Source organism: Monomorium pharaonis, chromosome 9 (assembly GCF_013373865.1).
Source record: "Monomorium pharaonis isolate MP-MQ-018 chromosome 9, ASM1337386v2, whole genome shotgun sequence".
NCBI lineage: Eukaryota > Metazoa > Arthropoda > Insecta > Hymenoptera > Formicidae > Monomorium > Monomorium pharaonis.
Genome location: NC_050475.1, coordinates 5,384,903 through 5,401,402, shown reverse-complemented (window position 1 = coordinate 5,401,402; position 16,500 = coordinate 5,384,903). Strand labels below are relative to the sequence as shown.

Here is a 16,500-nt window from a genome sequence, read left to right as displayed (position 1 = left end):
GCAACAGAAAATGGATTGCGAGTTTGACGTAGTTGACAGAATTCGCCGAAGCGGATTATTCTATAAATTTATAGAATCTGTATTTGCTGACTATTGCGATTGTATTCGATTATTTAATGCAATCGTAAGTATATAAATATATCTTTTTATGAAAGTTGTATTAATAATGGCTTCGTAATAATGTAAATATCTATGGCCATTTCCAAGAAATCTATGTGTGATATACGACGTACATCAGTTTTTCTGGTTTATATTTTGTCTGATTAGTTTTTTACGGTAGCATGAAAAATGTAATTTTACTCGCGGGACTGATTTTTATTCTTATGCCGTATGAAAAGTCGGTATTTTTTTCGCGAAGACGAACTACTATATACGCTGTGCATAAAGCGGAAGTCAGAAATGAAGAAAATGTGCGCATTATGATCGGCAATCAAATGTTGGATAGAACGATGTAGGATTATTATTGTAGGCTATAGATATATCCAGAAGGTAGATTTCCCTACATTGAAGAGTGGCTATGAGTACATATTTTATACCTTGTTTTATACCGTTCCGTTATTGTATAAAAAGAATATTCTATCACAATGAGTCACAATTTTTTTCAATTTTTTATTTTGATATATTTAGTACATTATCTTAGTATATTAGCGGTTTATCATTATTTTTTAATTTTTTGTCTTCTCCAGGATTCTAAGGATTCTACATGTTTTTCTGTTTTAAATTTTTATAATTTGTATTATCTTTCCTTTTACTCTTTAGATCTTTTTTTTTTAAATAGCTCGTCTCATTGTCGGTTACGTTTTCGGGAAGAGTAACTCTTTTTATTTCGAAATACGATCTAAAAATTTTGATTACGACTCAAGTTATACGCATTCAAAACAGAAGAGCACATAGAGAGCTCTTGGGACTTAATGGACTAATGAAACGAATTTTTTAATGTACTAACAAATTATGTAAAATGACATAAATAATATTTGTAAAATTATGCAATGTATAATGGAAAAAATATAAATTTTTAAATATTTTTATCTCTAATTATGCAAATCTAATTTTAAGGATGTATTTGCACACAATTAGAAATAAAAATATAAAAATTTTTATATATTCCACTATAAATTGTACAATGTGTACACATTATTTATGCAATTTTACATACTTTTTTTATAACGCATATATATTTAAACACAATCTGCTGTCAAACTTGTAATTGCGTAGTCTGTAAGCTAAATAATAAGAAATTATTCGTTTTATTTACTTTAGATCTTAAGATTTTCCATACAGTTCAACTTTTTAATACAGATGTATTTAGAGAATATTAAACTCACGAATCTGCAAAAATAATAGTTGATGACTAAGTTAGTCATCGCGATACTCGTAGTAGACTAAATGAACAGCGGAATCGCAGTTGTTTAAGACCATAATCAGAACTCACATTTACGATTCGAGTGCTACATAGATCGGGATTAATTTTACTTCTCATTTGCATAATTTTCGCATGATATTTACATTCTATACTTTTTACGCTGGTACGTTCATGCAACGCAAATGAGAGCGAAAGCCCGTGTCGCGTTTACGAACGCTCACCCACTCGCTCGCGCTAATATAAAATGCAACACACGATATTTTCGTCGTGGCACATACATGCACTCTAGTCACACTCGCTAGCATCTCTCATTAACGCGGCTTATAATCGGATCGGATTAATTATAACGTCGTAATACCTCGCGAGCGAGCGCGGCCGGGAAATAGAAAAATATACGTGCATTCGTGGAATATTAAAGCGTCTCCCACGACGAATCGGCGCAATGCGGATCGTCGTCGGCAGATTATTATTCCAATTGCGTCTTTCCGACGGTAACGCCTCGGCTGAAAGGAACAGGAAGGGTTACGGAGCAGCTGGAAAGCTTAATTTGTCGGGGATATCCGCGGCTTTAATACATATTTATAAAGCGCATTAGTGTCGGCTAAAGAATATTCATGAAAATCTTGCCGAGTGCCGTCCGGGACATATCCGCTTCCATTTTCAAGAAAACAGAAATAATACGCCGAGGCGAAGCCGCATGCCGCTGTGGACAGGTATAAACTTGTAATTTTCTTTGGCAAAAGAACTTGCAATCCGGCGGACCTGTCTTATCCTTCTAGAACGTGCCGATGAGAGACAGACTTCTGTCACCGTCATTCGTATGCAAAATGAATGCTTACCGAATGGCATAAAACAAAATTTAAGGAAGGTTTAAGGAAATTGTCTTTCAAGCGGACAGAAATGACCCGACGAAATGTCAACGTCGTATTTACCTTTACGGAAAGATTTGAGAATCTCAAATGCATACACGTATAATTATACAAGAGTGCACTTTATAAAAATGATTAATAAAATATACGTATATGAATATTACATAAGATTACACTGCGGGATCCTTAAATTATACTATGTGCTTAGGACGTCTCTCTGCGAATCACATCTTTGAGTTTAACGACGAGCTCACTTTTTAATGGAATTATTTGATACACATTGAAGTGCAATGTAAATATTTGCATGTGTACAGCTAAGCCTCAACGTAGCGTCAAAGGGATGTACAAACACATGCTCGGACCTCTTCCCGGAGATGTCAGAACGATCCGCCATTTCCTGAGATCCGCATGATTGAAGTGTGCAGCCGAGGAGTAAACGGATACAGCGCGCACACACACACACAATACATACACACAGACAAACACACATATACATATATACGGAGAGAGGCTCACACCGAAATACGCGCTTCCTCTCGTCGTCCCGTTAGAATCGCGGTAGCGCAGCTCCTCCCAGTCTTCCGTCTGACAAATTATCTCTTAAGCACCTAAGTAGTTTTCCGCTTCGTAAAACAAGAAACAACACTTCAACTTTCAATGAGTCCTGCACGCTGCCGCGTCATCCCAACTTGCTAAATGTACCTACACCGGGCATGAATGCAGTCGTCCGTAGATCGAGTATCGGCGTTCTCGTTCTCCTTTTTTCGGAACTTTCGAAGGTCCGACGGACGTGGCGCGTTTTCGTCTACTGTGTGCTCAAACAAGAAGCCCGCGCCACACACGTAGCTGTCGTATATACGCGCCGTTTATTGCCGTTACCCGTTAAACACGGGTTACCTTGTGACGCAGCGCTTTTTCCTTTTAATTGCATAGCGCATTGCCGTACAATTAAATGTCGCTACGGAACTAAGGCGATTACAGAATTCGTCATACCGTTTTTAGCAATCAAGCGACAAAAATAGAACTGAATTGTCGCGTCATTCTGTGTACGCTTCTTATGCGTCTGATGCGCGAAAAAGTATTTTTAACCCTGCATGCAGTTATTTATAATAATTTATATCATTATTTAATTATTATTGTTGCACATAGTTTATTGATATAAAATGTTATGTTAATACTAGCAAAATAATATATATGTATTGTATTATTTTATCATTAAATTGTATTTAATTTTTTGTTACAGGAGTGAATAATTTCATATGCGGTGATCTGATCTGCGCATTTTGTGTAAGTACTAAATTTATGATAAACAATTAAAATCTTTGAATAAAGAAATTTATACAATAGCCGGTTAATTATAAATTAACAAGGTGTATAATTCTAAACTGAAGCATTTACATATATATATTTACTGATTTTGATATATTTTTGTAATATCTGTTTTATACGAAATAATACGTATTATTTCGGTAATAAAACCGCATTGCCTGGAGAAACTATATTTGTTGTTGCATATCGTGCAGCATTAACGAAACGATATTGAGTCGTAGTCATTTCGAGACTCGCGCATCATAAGGTCGCGAAATCGTTTGCCTCACGTTGCAAACGGCCAATCGATTCTCCAGTTCCGCTTGCGAAACACGTGTTTACTCGCGACGCGATAGCCGGCCATGTCGTAAAGCACATAAACGCAAAGAGGCACCGTCGTTCCGTTGTTGAAGTAACAAGAGGCGCGGTATCATTTCGCGGATATACGACTTTCGTAACACCTCCGCGAACGCGGAGTTTCCACGACGCTGGAAAGTTTCGCTCGACTTTAAGTCCGGGCCCTCTGTCTTTCCCCTTTCTCTTCGAGGCGCGTAGCTATCCGGCACAAAATCCTTATCCAGCCATCACAAAGTTATCACGAGACTCCGGCTAGAGAGAGCAGATCAAGTAACTTAGCCAGCGCGCCGCGAGAGAGATCGAACTCCCTCCCTCCGAACACCGCTACCCTCCGTCGGCGTGGATAAAGTACATACACCAACGAACTGCTCCTCTTTCTAACGTCAAATTTTTCTTTCGCGTGATTTATGCCCCGCTAAGTTGCGCCCTTAGGTACAACATCGTGGGAATACCGTGATGTAATAAAAAGCCCGATTAATTGCTCCAATTAGTAAAGTCATTTATATCACCGCTCTTTAAAGAACCCTTGTATCTTAAGCGAAGTGGGGTTTTTTGTTTCCGGACGCGCACTTAATTTTTTTAATTACTAGGTATTAGGTTACTTTCCTTCTATGTTGCTGCTTTCTAATTATTTTCACACATCAAGAAGCCGTCAAGGTGTAACGCTGCTTGTTGTAAATGTTAAAAATGATTTTTTCTATTTCTTAAATAAAAACGCGCGACACACTTAAAAGTGTCACTCGCCCGTAAGCTTTCGCTAAACTGACAAAATTTATCACCGTAATAAGGATCTCATGCGCGCGAAAAATATGTACCGCGATTTGGGCGGTCTGGTTAGCCGTGAAATTTCCCAGATTTACATAAGGGCTCTCATTTGCATGAGCTTATTAAATTTTTAGCATCAGCAGTAAAACACCGTTACGTGTGGACTATGCGGAACTACCGGCAGGTGGACTTAATGCGTTTTAATACAGGGGCGCTCCTCTTTACGACTCGCGAGTGCGAGCGCGTGCTTCTTCGCGCGGGGTCTTCCTTTATATACAGTCCGGCCTTAAATTTGCGTAATGACAGGCTCGCCTTTCCTCTTCTTCGTTATGTCTTAAGGCGGCCCAGACTTAAATGCGCATTTCCAATGAAATTTGATGCAATTCCGATCTCACGGCGGTTTCGCGGCCGCAATGCAAATATCGCCGTCCCCGGAATGAGGCGACGAGAGAACGGAGCGCCGCATCAAAGATCAACTCCTTTGTCCCAGTCGCCGGTGCTTCCACCCGCTCCTCGTGGAACAATAAAATCAAGGAGCGCGATTCTTCGCGAACTTAAGGGAGTAAATTTAAAAGCGGGAAAGTAAAATTTGCATGGAAGCTCGTCGCTCGCGCTTCTTCCACGTTATTTCATGCAGGACCGGGGGGAATTGCGAATAGACTTATATATGAGCGGACGTGACGACATTTTTGATTAATAGTTCTCTGAGTATGTGAAAATTGAACGATTCGACTTACTCACTTGGCGCAGATTCTTTTAAAAATATGATACGACGCATTTCCTTTATTTCTTTTCATAAATATGATTAGAGATATGAGTACAATATATTTAAAAAATATTTATTACTTAAATTAGTTTAAAATACAATTCTTTTGTGTATTAATTTTAATTCTCTATTTTGCTTTTCCATGTTTCAAGACTCTTGATAAATCAGTCACCTGCTTCCATATTCATTAATTTTCAGTTTTAATTCTCTCACGCGTTAACTTTCTTTTTTTCTCTTACGTTGAGTATTAGTACATGAATTCCTCACACTTTTTTAAATTACTTTTTCTAATAAGCATTATATCATGACTCGTATTCTTTTTTGTCGCAAAACATTAATGAATTTTTAAGCAATCGAGAATAAAAAGATATGAATGCCGCAATAAAAGTGGCATGTAAATGTGAAAGAGTTTGCCATTTTTTTAATCATTATTTCTAAATTAGTCAGATAACTAGCTTTATTAGTGAAATTACAGCGTGGTACGTTATGGAATTCCCCTCACATCTTGACCTTCCCGTTACGTACCGCCATATGCCGCGCGCATTGTTCTCGCGCAAGAATTACAGCCCGAAGTTTCCGACGTAAACCATCCGCCTTAAACATGCATCACCTTGGCTGCCGCGTGTATATTAGGCAACGATTTGCGGATTAGAAACTTTGCCGAGGCGAACTTGCTGGGACACGCCGTCGGACTACGTAACTAAGCAGCGGCTAAGGAGCCCGACAAACTTGGGCCTGTGATTACATTCAAAATTTGTTAAATTGTCCCTCTCTCGAGTTTGACACAGGCCGTCCCGTCATCTGGCAAATATTTAACTCGGGTGCGGCAACGCGCGTTTTTTTTTTGCGCAGCTCTAATTAATCTTAATAGTCCCAATTTACTTTCAATTATATGTATATATTTTCCGTAGTTGTAAAATGCACAAAAACTTCTAATTTATTTTTAAGATATATAATCACATTTTCAAATTTTCTTTTTAATTTCAGAAACATTTAAAGTTATTTATAACAATGCTAGGGGAAAATTAGAATAGATTTAATAGAAATATTTATTTGAAATGATATTTTTGTTAACATATACAGCTTTAAATAATTACGTTTTGATTTACACCATTTTTACAGACACGGAATAACAAACGAGAAAAAATAATATGCTCCGTTTGAGCGAGCAAAAGTTTTATTACAAAATCTTGCCATTTTATAAGATTTTTTTTAATGTCTACTATCGACGTCTTAATGCAGTTACAGTTCATAAAATTTAAATTATACGAACATAAGAAGTTTGTACCTTTAGCAAGAGAAAATATAGTAAAATAACTTTGGCATGACTTAAAAAAAATCATTCCGATATCTTTGAAAAAAAAAAAACGAACAAGCGCCTTTCTGACGTATTCATTAGTGTACGTATTATATGTATACGATAAAAATCGGTAGCATCGCGGAAATTCTTCGGACAACTTCAGATAACTTCGGACAATACCGCGCTCAAGGGACCACGGTACAATGTATCGCGTACATACAATTTACTGCCTGCGTGAACTCCGCGAAACTTGCCACCACAAGGAAGTAACCCTGGCAGTGCGGGCCGAGTTTCGAACTAGTTAACATTTCAATTGTATAATATTCCGTCTTTCGCGACGCGGCAACGCGTCGTCGACGGCGATTCTCGTCTACTCAAAAAATATCCGCGGTCTTGCGCGGAAAAGGTAAGTAATAAAACGCGTGAACGCCCGCGAACGGTTTCCCGCCGCCGCGCCGTCACCGCTCGCTGAAACCAATAAGCGAGCCCGAACTCTTCATTAAAAGTCTACAAAGCTCGGCGAAGCGCGACGTCAGTCCGCCGACGTTAAAAAGTCGCGAGAGTTACTCTCTCTCTCTCTCTCTACCTCTCTCTTTACCTCTCATTCTCTCCGCCTTCCTTTCAACTGTAACCCAGCCCTCTCTCACGCTTCTCTCGCATTCTCCGTCCTCTCGCCCTCTCTTCCGGTATAAACCTAGAACCGAGATATTAAAAGTTATTCCGGGCGCCGAATAAAATATCCGAACTTTTCGCCGGTGAACTTTCACCAGGGCGGCGATGGCCCTCCATTATACCACTGTACTCTCGCGCGAGGACGAACGATAGTTCAAGAATGGGAGAGTTTTCGAAGGGCCGGGGGGTGGCTGGGAATGGCTGGAACGGTGAGACTCTCACGGAAGAAGGGTAGACTTCTTCATAAGCCTTAAATGAATCTTCCGGGCCCGGGCTTCTGGCCGGCTCGCTTACTTTACGCCGTCGTATATTCTTCCAGTTGGATCTTATCGCGCGACGTAACTGGGATTACTTCATGGAAAAATTCCTCGTGGGACTTCGTGTGTCGGTAGGAGGACATGCAGGATGTGACTGTACTTTGTGTCGGCATAATTCCACCGCTGTGACTCGGCACTGTCGGCACGTGCCGCGCGTAAAACGTGCAATTTAACTTTTCACACACACACGCACACACTCTCTCTCTCTCTCTCTCTCTCTAATAAATAATCGTAAGGTTGTTATAATTACATGTATACATTTCTTATTTGAAATTAATTATAAAAAAATACATAAATGTATTTTTTTTGCCGTATAACAAAAAATGCGATTAGGTGGGAAGTTATCAATTTTAGAGTTCAATTGATGGCGTGATTGATGTTGGTGCATGGACGAATATGCCACGTGCAATATTAGACCATATATACATAGTGGTTCACGGATGAGTGCTTCACGTGCAATATTGGACCCTGCATACACAGTGGTATCGTCTAATATCGTACATCGAGCATTCACCCGTGCACCAATTTCACTAAACACTAATAGCCATGCAGCGGCAGTATGCACGTGTACGGCAAAATAGAAAATAATTTACATCTCGATATTTACATTAATATGATATATTTCCTTTATTGATTTATCTCTTTGATTATCTCGTTGTTTTGATCACATCTCTTTGATCATATTCATACAGTGCGCTTGCACATAAATCTCATATATTTAAATACTAACTGTGCAAACGTACTTGTGTGACTACAATAGTATAATATATAATCTCTTTTTTTTCCTGAAAGTTTTTAAAGAAAATGTTTTAAACTAAATATCTTGATAATTAAATTTTTCACATAAATTAAGATTTTATAATTTGTTTAACGTAAAATTTATTTGAGTGAAATATAAAGTCTGTTAACTATTTAAGTTTTAAAAAAATTATTCAACGAATTTATTTATATTTATGAGTAATTACATGTATTTTGAAATATTTCTTGTGGCTAACCAGCTAATCCCTCGGAAAAATTTGTAGCATAATAAATCATTCTGAGATATATCTGTAAAAAAGTGCTACGCGACGCGTTTGCTTGCACCTGACGCATACCGAGTGAAATCAGTTGAATCCGCCATCGGAAGTCGCTAACTTTATTACTCTCCAGACAAAGGAAGATGGAACGGGTGGGAATGGATAAGTCACCGGTAAGGAAAAATGGAGGTAAGAGAGAGAAAGATCGATTCAAGGAAAGCACGAGAGAAGTTGAGGTAGGAGTCCTTCAAGAGGCGTTGATTGAAAAAAATCACTTTGAGAAAAGTTTGAATTTGCCTGAGTATCCCCGAAACCCCCTCGTGGTCGGATTCAGTCAGATTGCGAGAGAGGAAGAGTAAAGATCGCAAGAAAAAGAGAGAGAGAGAGAGAGAGGGAAGGGGGATGAGAGAGAAGAAAGGGGCACATCGGATGGCAGTAGGTGGAAGGGAATATTATGCATAATTTTGCATCTTTACCGCACTCTATTTTCTTATACTTCTAGTGCGTTGATTTGCGGAAGGAAGTGCTTCTTTTCTACATCGAACAGGATTAGTCACTTTGTCATCAGATTAGAAACTGAACGGTTAATTCGCGATGCAGCTACTCATTGAAAAATATATAACATTATTAAAGTTTCTTTTGCAAGAACACGTACTCTCTCTCTCTCTCCCTCTTTCTTTCTCTCTCTCTACACGCTACTCAACATTATCTTTTGAGTAGCACAATAACTTTTTATATAATCAAGTCTTAAATATTTCTGATTTTGCTTATTATTTATTTATTTATATTAAATCTTATTAGAAAATTAAAAACTTACTTTTTCTTCTATATTTATCTAAGAATTTTTATATATGATGCTTAATCTTTGGAAGTTATTATAAGAAACAGATATAATATATATGTATAAACAATGAAATTTCTAGACAAATTTTAATACATTTGTTAAAGTTATTATTTTCAAACTGACTTTAAATAATAGGAATTGTTATTGCATTAAGTAGTTATCTTATTGTTTAAACGTCTTTTTATATAAATAATGCGATACGATTTAATTTTACTATAATATTATTCATGATTTTTCTCTTTCTCTTCTTTTAATTTTTATTTTGCGCAATGTGAACTGCGAAGAAAAGAAAAAGTTTTTATTACATGAAAATTATCCAACAAGTTCTACACTTAATAGTTTTATTATTAGATATTTAGATGTTTGATAAATTTTTCATATGATTATTGATATTATTATCTCTTTGCTTAGTAGGAAATTATTAAGAACATCTATAAATAGTATATTAATGCAAATTACATGTGTATTATTCACAGAATATGCAATGCAATTTTGCAGTTGCGGGTGAATTATAAAAGAAAATGAAAAAACCTGATTATTCTTGGAAAACGACCTAGATAAAAAAAAAGAATTACTGGCTTGAATTAACAATAAGGAATCCAGAATAAATTTTAACGACGGACCTTTTAGACTATCTGTCTAAAGTCGCATATTCAATGGCGCACGCGGATTTGCTCCAGAGTTATCCAAACGGCGCTTCCAATCGTGCGCCTGACTGCATTCCTTCCAGCTTTTTCTGTCTTAGCGTTTCTCCATTCCCGTCCATCCCCGTCGCGACGTCGACAAATCCGCGGGGGACTCTTTCGGATTTCGGCTTTGCGGATTTGCGGCGCGCCACATCGAAGTGGAACACGCCTCTGTGAGGCACGGCGCGGCGTATGCAGTAGTCGAAGCCCGCGTCGGATCAGGCAGATTCGTTACTTCGCTTTTCCTCTCCCCGCCACGCCGAGTCCCAACAGCGAGTTCGGATGAAATCGTTGGAAGAGAGTTTTCTTTGATCGTGTCGGGTTTGTCCCCGTCGGAGCGTGTATTTCCAGGGTGGAAGAGAGAAGGTAAAACTTTTCGCCGACCGAAGTTTCTTTAATTTAAAACACTGATATCGATCGGCACGCCGTTAAAATTACGCGTATTAAAATATTCCCAATCGCTTGGCCGCCGGACGAAAGAAATTGCAATCGACGAATCAATTGCGCCTGGTAAAGAGAGTTTCCGAACAGGTCAATGCGTTCGGATAATTAATCGCAGTTATCGAGAGGCAAAACTCTCTGACGACTTTCATTTTTATGGTGCAAAAAAAGGATACCAATGAATAAATTGTAGATGTTGAAGAAAGTATAAGTGAAAATAAAACGACTTAATTGGAAATTTACGATTTATTTAGTTTTGTAATATGTTCTCTTTACATCACCTTTTTGTATTGTAACATTATTCTTTCAATTTTTTGCTATTATCGATGCGTATGTTTTATTTAAATGATTTATTTGTTATCATCTGATAAATAATTTAAGGATGTACGCAGTTTATATTTGTGCGTGTAAAGATATAAAACTTACTTCGTATTTTTGGTACCGCACATGTCTCTAAATGAGAGTAACACGCGCAAATTGCATCGCATCTGCGAGGTCGCGGGAATTTCACGCGCAAACTGTGCGCAAAAATAAATTGGTAGTAGAGAATGCGCTATGTGTTTCCCGGGTTTTTTCTACCGCGGCAGTGCCAGTTTATTTCGTTTCGATCGAATTCCGTGTAATGTTACGGATACTCAGACAGCGGCATTCGCGTTTTCGACCAAGGATTGCACCCCGAAATACCGATACAATTTTTTTTTTAACAAGCGTGGAAAGGAATGTTGAACTTTCCAACATTTTTTTCCAGACAGGGGTTTAATTTTGGGGTTTAATAACGAAAAGCAGTCGCACAGTGGCGCGCAACGATTTTTCCTCGCCAGTCATTCTTGAAATAATTTCTGCATGACTGCCGCACACATCAGTTCGCACGCGAACAAACACATTTACATCGTACGCGAATTTGGCGTAAATAAGCGCGAAATAGGGTGCTTAAATGCGCGTGACTATGTTATGCAAGAGGCAGCACCGCGGCATTGAAACATTTCCGCTGGCGGAAATTTGTTTTCCCGAATCTGAACCACGATTCCGACAAAAAAATGTCTATTCAGCAGTATTACGTTTCCCTTCATTCGAGATAAACGCCGGATGCATATACTATTTATTTCGATAACCTGTATCGACATTCGTTAAACATGCTTATCGTAATCGAGCGGTTAAACGCAACATTTGAACAATTAAAACTATTATAATTTTTTTAAAACTTTATATTTTAATGTATTTTATTTATTTGCGATGAGAAAAAAAGTATTATTTGCTTTCTACAAAGGGAGAGAAAAAAAGTATTTTTCTTTGTGTTTCTTTTTCTTTGATGTTTTAAAAGAATCTATTAATGATCATTTTGATTACGCGATACATTTATGGTTTAATACGGTTTAATAAGCATTTTCTTTTAATTAAACGCAGACGCATTTTGCAAACGGAGGCTGATTATATTGTCTCGATGCACGGGTAGATTGGTCACGAAGACACGATCTCGGTCATGAATAATGCAAATCGTTCGGTAGAATGGTTTTAATGAAATAGCTTTTAATTTGTCCCTAATAAAAAGGTGTTAGTCGTGTAATCTGATAAATTACAATTCCTCTTTTAATTTAAAATACTTGATGTAAATCAATGCTTGAATACTTTCTATCTGGACATACAAAATGATTTTAACAAAAAATAAATTTGATTATTAAAATGTATTTACTTAAAATTTATTTAAGTATTATAAAAATTGGGTGTGCTTATATATATATATATATATATATATATATATATATATATGACATAAATTGAATATATTGCTGTATACCAGGTATCTAATTAATTACATATTAATTTTGTGTATTTTGGCGAGGTAATTTCATTTATCGATGTTACTCCGTCGACCTGTATTATAATTCTTTTAGCCCTCTGGGCGACCTTTCTTACTTCGTCATGTCGGAATGTTGCACCGTCTGCACGTTTTGCAGATCTACCGGGGAGCTTTACATATTTTAACGAAATGTCTTCCGCCATACGGCAACGCCATATGGCTCATGTATTTAATTATTTATTATCCGAGAGTACTTTTGCCTTTGAAGTTTCTCGAGGCAGAATGCGGGTGGTACCAGAGGGTGGAAATACTTTCGTATGCCTTATATTTTGCGGATACATGCTATACTAAAATATATAATGATATAAAGAATAAGATAGAATATGCATTAGGGAATAAGAAAGTTTCTCGAAAAAGCAAATTATTATGAAACTACGAAATCTACTGTTTTACAATAACGCATATTATGTAGTAATTATACGCGGCATACATCGATATCTGACATATCTAGAAGTTACTGCCGGATCCGAAGTACACCGCGCAAAATAATAATTACCGCACCGAATCGATATTTATTATTTTCATGCACGTGTGCGTCGATATGTGCTGTTGAAAAACCAGTTCCATACATTTCGGTTTATAATGAAATAAAGACAGCTGCGGGTTTGCTATCATTTTTCAATTATGAATTCCGTACACGGCGCTAGCGAATTCAGCGTTACGAGTAAAATAAAACCATATAATTGAAATATTGATTTTCGTGCTGAGTTCGTGAGTTCAACCGGTTATTAATGCCTATGCGCTTACACGAAATAAACCTGATCGCCTGGCCCAAAATATTTGGAAGTAACATTTTATCTGCCTATTGTGTAAAAGAATATTCTTTTTACTCGTGTATTACATTTCAACAATTATTGTTGCTACCATAGTTTTGTTTTCTAAAAAAATCGACATTATATCTTAACTTTATTATAGTATATATCTTAACTTTATTATAGTATACAGTTTTTTGTTAGTCTACAATACATTTAAATTGTCAATAATTATTTGCAAATTTAATTAGAATATTCTTGTGTATTATTACGTTTCTTAAAAAAAAATTTATTATTCAATTTACGATTTACACATTTATGTAATTAAAACTTATTTTTATGTAAAATTTTAAATTACATTAATATTATTTTTTGCTTGAAATAATTATGATACTAATATTACATTAAAAACATTCACAGATTAAAGAGATAATAAATGAAAAAAACATAACAAAAGTAAAGCTTAAAAACTATCAACTGTGATCCTGATTTATATGATACATCTCACTATGGATATTTTTCTCTTACTAATAAATATTGTAGTTGGGGATTTTAATTGGAATCGGGTCGTTCTGTGAAAGCACAGGTCTGTTTTTAACGTGACCATTTCACACCTTGTGCGAGAATTTTCTGAAAAACAATCGGCATAGATTTCCCGTGGACGACTGCATGAAAATCTCACATTCAACCCTCTGGCTTTCGAATAGGCAAGCATTTCATCGCGGATATAGAATGAGTCATGGGATCGGGGGTGAGTCGTAATTCCGTTTGCATTTGGGGGCTCGTTCGGGAATGAAAACAATAAAAAGAGATTCCTATAAACATGGCCCGGGAAATGCACAGCTCTGCAGGGAGTACCCAGGAAGGTACAGGGGAGGACAGAGGGATGGGAGATAAAAAATTACTCTCGTCGCTTTTGACAGCGTGCACAATCCTCTAGAAAAAATCCAAACTATTATGCGCGATACGTATGCCTCTTAACGCATTACAGTTCGGAGTGAAGTGTCGCTCGGCATATTTTATCGTGATGTATTTTTATCCGGAAACGGAAAAACTATGATCATAAATAATTATGACATATTGTGCAAAGAACAGGAACTGTCGGGGATAATATTTGCGTTTATTAACACTTCTTATTTGTATGCATTTCTGTCCAGTCTATTGTAATAAGTTTTATTTAACTTTAGTGAATTTCTGTATATTGAATTTTTAGTTGAATAGATGAATTTTACTGCTATTAAAATATGTGTATTCTTTTATGTTTCAATACATATATGTTTAATATAATTATAAATTATTAAAACGAAAATTCTATTTATATATGATTAACGATACAAATTTAAGAACGCTTTGATTTGTAATAGCAGTCAAAGATTAAATTTAAAAGATTTGCTCGATTTATTCTTTTTTTTTCTTATTAATGATAAAAACATTTTTGAATATTGGCCCTGAATTGGAAGGACAAAAAAACAATGAAAAATTGATTTGTAAATGACTCATGCAGCAAAAATAAAACATTGTACACATCATACATTCCTAAATATTAATTCCAAAAAGATTTCTTGTACGGCAAAAACAAATTTTTTATTAATATTCTCACACGCAAAGAAATACTTGATAATTATCATATAGGCGTTAACGTCAACCAAAGTTATGACGAGTCTCATGATGAGTGTATCTTGCATAGTGCATAACCGCGGCCCTGCGATCGGTATCTCAGAAATCCCATAGCTCGCGGCGGCGATTGTACGTCAGGAACCGCAGGGAGCTGTCCGTTGGAGATCGGTTGATTCCCCGGGAGGCTGCCAGCCCCCAGTTAGGTATCCTTTCTACGGAATAGCTGGCCCCCCGTACCACCACCGTTTCTCCGAAGGTTCAGCTTTGACTCCACTCTCGGCGGAGGTTCTTCTTCCGCCCTCTGCATTCGGCCAAGAGCTATTTCCATCCTGCAACAGCGCCCGCCGCCGTGCACGCCACTCGCACGGAATTTACAGTCCTGCAGATTGCGGGAAAACAAACGGTGCCTCTTGGTACTTCTCGCTCTGCGAGGCGAATCGCTTCTTCTGCGAAGACCGCGCATGAAAGTGCACCCGTGTGCGATATGTAGTCAAGAGAGAGACCTTGAAGGAAGATCCCGAAGAAAGAAATGCGACCGAGTAATGTGGCGAGTCTGTAAAATTTGAGGAGGTCGAACTGACGTTTCTCTTGATTCGACGGTAGCTTCGCGTCATCGCGGTATCTCGCACTGATAATACAATCTGCAGTAAAAACGACGAAGTCAGTAAACGACTGAGTTATCCTACGGCCCTGGGATTTGTCATGTTACTTGAGCGGTAGATCGTTTCCGCCCGCCTCCCTCGTCAGGGCGAAGAGAAAAATAGATCTTTCTTCTTTATTGGCGACTTCGCTTCGCTTTGCTCGATAGGAGGGAACCGAGAGAGCGCGCGCCCCGTCGGGCGGCCTTTGGGAAAAGAGCAATCTCGAGTGAAGTTGTAGAAAGGATTGGAAGAAAAAGGAGGCAAGTGTACGAAAAAACTTGGGGAAATTTACAGAAGCAACTCCTAAAGCAGCAGCATTGTCAAGGAGAACGGAAAATGAACGGAAACGATTGTCAATTAGAAGGAACGAGCTTTCGAGAGCATCGAACGCACGCTTCTTATATAACGCGTGATTCTTTCGGCTGTTTGTCAGTAACGGCATTCCTACAGCGGAGAAACTGGTACGAGCAGGGCAAACGAACGCTCCATTTTAGGGATAGTAGACAAGCGGAAGATGAAACGCGCGTTTCTCCTCTCTTTTTCCCTTCCTTTTTATTGTTGAATCTCTTATATTTACCGAATTTACGGCGCTGCAGATTGTAGGAAACAAACGGTCGCTCCGCGCGCTTTCAGTGCTACAGACAGAAAGCCAACCGAGCGTCCTTTGGGAGGACTAAAGCTCGATATCAGTTTGAGGAAAGCGCGCGAGAGCTTCTGCACCAGGACCGTGCGTAGGAAGACGTACGAGGAAGAGATGGGTGTATCGGCTTATGGAATTCAGCGACGGAATAGAATCAAGAATGAGAGAAAAATAAAGGCTTTACAGTGACTTAATGACTCTCTTTCTTATTTACTTTTATATATTTATATGGTATATTTGTAAATGTAACTACGTGCATTATATAATGATTTAAGTTTGAAGACTGAA

At 37.7% G+C, this 16,500-nt stretch overlaps 1 protein-coding gene across 1 annotated transcript in view; it reads left to right on the top strand.

Annotated features, from left to right (window-relative positions):
• The window catches only part of LOC118647253, a 164,650-nt gene that overhangs the window by 53,795 nt on the left and 94,355 nt on the right, over positions 1 to 16,500 (top strand). The window contains exon 3 of the mRNA XM_036291758.1: positions 3,476 to 3,519. The gene's annotated coding sequence lies outside the window, so the exon portion shown is untranslated. The remainder of the gene's footprint in view (positions 1 to 3,475; positions 3,520 to 16,500) is intronic.